Source organism: Peromyscus maniculatus, chromosome 20 (genome assembly GCF_049852395.1).
Source record: "Peromyscus maniculatus bairdii isolate BWxNUB_F1_BW_parent chromosome 20, HU_Pman_BW_mat_3.1, whole genome shotgun sequence".
Classification (NCBI taxonomy): Eukaryota; Metazoa; Chordata; class Mammalia; order Rodentia; family Cricetidae; genus Peromyscus; species Peromyscus maniculatus.
The window spans coordinates 14,279,998-14,284,742 of NC_134871.1; the positions used below are offsets into that span (position 1 = coordinate 14,279,998).

The 4,745-nt window shown below is 40.4% G+C and overlaps 1 non-coding gene across 1 annotated transcript; it reads left to right on the forward strand.

Moving 5' to 3' along the window:
• The first annotated feature begins 2,670 nt into the window (after positions 1-2,670).
• Positions 2,671-2,743, forward strand: Trnan-guu (transfer RNA asparagine (anticodon GUU)). The gene has a single exon. It is a non-coding gene; the product is annotated as a tRNA-Asn (tRNA).
• Positions 2,744-4,745: the final 2,002 nt, after the last annotated feature.

Below are 4,745 nucleotides of genomic sequence, written 5' to 3' on the forward strand. Positions count from 1 at the left end.
CAGGTTGTCTTCATGTTTAAAGTTATTTAAAAGAACTAAGTTAGTCATACAGCAGTATTTCTAAGTAAGTTAGAACATGATCAAATGCAACTTTCAACATCATTTTTAATGAGTGCAACAACTTTTGAACAAGAATAATAATATAAGATAAGGTGTTACTGAGGCACAGCAACTTTTCTCTTACATAGTGGCATCCTTAATCTCTAAATATATGAATGTATAATTATACATCACTCTATTTACTAACACCTAGTGACAAAAACAATTTTCTTTGATGATGATTGAGAGCTTCACTAATCTATGTGTAGAAATACTAAGATGGCAGTTTGATACTTTGTCAGTTTAGACAGGCATGGGTTTCCTTCAATAGAGTGAGAAGTATCTCCAACTAAAAAATGTTTGTTAGCTGAAAATACTTACACCAAAAGGTATATCTTGTCCTGCTAGTCATGACTTTTATTCCCCAGGAACCCACATAACTCCTCCCAGTATTAGGAAAGCTAGAGAGGAAGGAGAATGCCTCAATAGTATCTTGATTTTACTGTATGTGATGACAAAAGTGTGCGGTGTCTTAATCAATAAAATTTTCATAGGCAATTCTTCTGGGAAGCCAAGAGTTATGACAGTGGCTTGTATTATTTAGAACATGGTCTCTGCAACCCTATTGGTGAACAACCCTAGAGGGAGGTCATGAGTTTTTATTTGATACCTTATGTTTCTGAGAGGAATATTTTCTATCCACAGAATACAACTCTAGTTAAACTACAGAAATGAAAATCTATCTACTTATCTATTTATCTATCTATCTGTCTGTCTCTCTGTCTGGCTGTCTCTGGCTGGCTGTCTCTGGCTGGCTGGCTGGCTGGCTGAGAGAAAGAGACAGAAAGATAGATACAGATATAGATGATATAGATATAGTTTTAGTTAGGTTACTATTGCTGTGAAAAGACACCATGACTGCTGTAGCTCTTATAAAGAAAACATTTAATTAGAGGTGGCTCACTTGCAGTTTCAGAAGTTCAGTCCATTATCATCATGACAGTGTGTATGACAATGTGCAGGTAGACATGGTACTTGAGCTCAGAATGCTACATCTTACAGGAAGCAGGAAGGTGACTGACAGTTACAATGAAGGAAGCTTGAGCAAAAGAGATATCAAAGCCTGCCCTCATGATGACACACTTCCTTCAACAATGTTACATCTACTAATAGTGCCACTCCCTTTTGGGGCCATTTATTTCAAACCACCTTTCACTCCCTGGCTCCCAGAGGCTTATAGCCATATCATAATGCAAAATATGCATTTAGTCCAAATTTAAAAGTCTTCATAGTCTGTAACAGTCTCAAATTTCTTTCAAAGTCCAAAGTCTCTTCTGAGATAATGGTAATCTCTTAACTGTAATCCCCCTTTAAATATCTTAATCAAAAATCAGATCACATACTTCCAACATGTGATAGAACAGGGTATCTATTACCATTTCAAAATGCAGGGAAGCTGGACAAAAGCCAAGACCAGCTGGGCAAACTCCAAACTCTTCAGCTCCATGTCTGGTGTCAAAAAACTCTTCAGATCTCCAGCTCTCTTCAGCTTTGTTGACTGCAACACACTTCTTTCATGTGGGCTGGTTCCATTCCCTGTTAGCAGTTCTCTTCAGCAGATATCCCAAGACTCTAGCATCTCTAACATCTTGGGTTCCCCAAGGTAATCCAGGCTTCAACTTCACAGCTTCATTCAATGGCCTCTCTACTAGGCCTCCATTCAGGGACACCCCTGACACATGCCTGGTTTCAATGGCTTTATTCTATAACTCCTTTCTTCTATCCTTAATTCTAATGCCAGAACCATGTGGCCAAAGCTGCCAAGTTCTGCTACTTGCTGGGGCTGGAACTTGGTGCCCTCATTTAATTACATCTTCACCAGCTTTCTGTCTTTTGCTGTCTAATCTTAACTGTCATGAGGCTTGTAAGTAAACTGCAAAAACCCTGGGTTTGGTGTCCCAGGTTTCAGCACTAAAATGTTAGTAAATTGATGGCTGAAACTTCAAAGAGACAGTTCAGCCCTAGAGGGCGAGGTATACCGGAAACCTTGAGCTTCTTAGAACAAGAGCTCTGCCCTGAAGGTGTCCCAGACACCTGAAACTGTGTAGCACAGCTGTGATGGCTGGGACTGCAAAGAAACAGCCCAACCTTGGAAGGAAATTTTTTTGACTTCTCGGGAGAGTCAGGCCTGGAACTGCTTCAGCAACGAAGGGTATCCTCACTCTTTGGGTCTCTGTGATGGGGGATGGTCTCTCCGCAGGACACGGCAATCCTGCTCCTCTCCTGGAGAGCCACAGTCTCTGACTCAGTGTTACCAACTCTCTCTTGCTCAGTCCACTATGGGATGTCACAGCAAGGTTCTTCTCTTCAGCTCCCCCTTGCTCAGTCCACTATGGGACATTTCAGCAAGGTTCTTCTGTTCAGCAATCAGTGAAGGTCTTCACCCAATACTCTTTTAAGAAAGAGGTTTACTTGGGAAGGAGGAGTCCAAGAGAGTAGCTGCCTCTACCATGGTGGAGAGAACAGCTCACAACTGACTGGGCAGGGCAGTTTATATAGGATGTGAGCAAGGGGCAGAGATGGCCCTGATTTCAGGGCCAAACTGTTGTTTCTTTTACTGGCAATACCAATGCCTGGCTAGCTCAGTCGGTAGAGCATGAGACTGTTAATCTCAGGGTCATGGGTTTGGGCCCCATGTTGGGCGCCAGATATTGGTGAAACTATTAAGGCCACTCCACGTAGTTAAAAGGGAGGTTTATATTGTGGGGTAACTTACAAGTGAAGGGATAGGCTACAGGATCTGGGAAAGGTATGGCGCAGTCCGGCAATGTTCTCTGGAGAACTCTGCTCAATCTAGCCCCAGCATCCAGGGTCCAGGAACCAAGAGATCCCACGCATCTGGATCTTGGGTCTTCAGCGTCATCTCTCAGCCGCACCTTGTAGGCGTGACCATTACTGAATCCTCAATGGGGGTTGGAACTTCCAGGTCAAAGCTGGAATGGCTATCCACTACAGAGACATCAAAGCCTGCCTTGACAGTGACACACCTCCTCCAAAAAGGCCATACCTCCTAATAGAGCCACTCCCTTTGGGGACCATTTTCTTTAAAACCACCACACATGTACATATATGCACACACACACACACACACACACACACACACACACACACACACGTTTACATATGGTCTTATCAAATACCTTAATTTTTTTTATACCAACTTTCACTTCCACCTCTTCCTTTCACCCCCCCAACACCCTCCAAACTTAACCTCCTCACACACTGAGTATTCCCCTTTCTTTGTTCAGAGAAGCCAAAAAGTGCTGGAGTTCAGTGATGACTGCTACAAAATTATGTGTTTTAGACATGGCAGATAATCCCCCCCCATAAACTCATAGCAGCTGTGACAGCTTACACAAGTCCTACACAAAATCAAGATAGTCATTATTCCATTATGTATTGAGGCAGGGCTCAAGAAGCCTAACCCTAGTGAAAATCCACTGGCATTTGATGGCTATCTTTTGAGGAAGAGTCAGTCTTTTTCAAGGATGTAGTCTCTGGTGGTAGGTTTCTTTTCTCTAAGAATGTAGCTGCCAGTAGGTTGTCCATGCTCCCTCAGTCACAATGGATGTCCCCATACATGTGAGCATACCAATAGTACTAATAGGACTTCTTATGATGAAGTAAGAGAATGAAAATATGAGAAGGAATAAGAGACAAATAAGGAAGAAAGAAGAGAAGGAGGATCTGAGATACTTGGGAGAGAGAAAAGGGAACATGGGAGGAGGTATATCATGGAGCTATTGATTTACATTGTATAGATATTTGAATAACCAATGGTTCAAATTTTTAAAATTCAGAAATTTGACAAAGTATGAGCCAGTAATGTCATAATCACACATTTAAGTGAGTGTCTCCATAATATAGTGTAGAAGAATTTAACAGTTAGAGGATGGGAAACTGTCCTGAAATACTGCCACCCAGAGATGACAATCATATACTATGATGTGGCAACCATGAACACATAGCAATGATGAATATCTGTCTAAGATTGGGGTCTCCGCTTTATACTATAAGAGTAGAGGTACCTATGAGGCCCAATCTCCTCCTAAGGACTTAATTATTGTTAATGGCTACGGGTAGAAAAGTCAGAAAAAAAAATGGTTTACAGGGAAAGCAGGAGATTGCCAGAGAATAATAGAGAGAGTACAAAACCACAATTCATTGCAAATATGTATGAAAATATCAAGAGAAAATAAAGAAAAAGACAAAAAATAAATTCTGGTTTTAAAAGAAATATAATACAAATAAAATTGAATAATTTTTGTTATTGCTTTATGCCCAATATACATGTAACTTTATCATTAATAATATTATAGAATAACTAAAACTTTAAAAATCTATTGCACTTATTAATCATTAAAGAGAAAGAGATTTTATGTAGATATAGAACTCCTTGATGGAGTGGAACTCTGTTAATGTAGTCATTGAGAAGTAGTAACATATAAAGATGTGAATCTGATGATGAAGTTATTTAAACTTAACATGTAGTACAGCAAGTCATGCCTGAAATTCCAATGCTCTGTAGGCAGAACATGAGAATGTAAATAGTATTGTCTGTATTGTATGCTGGGTCTGAGTCCCTCCTGGCAACTTATCAAGACCTTGTCTTAAAATAAAACATTTGAAAAGGCAGAGGATTTAGT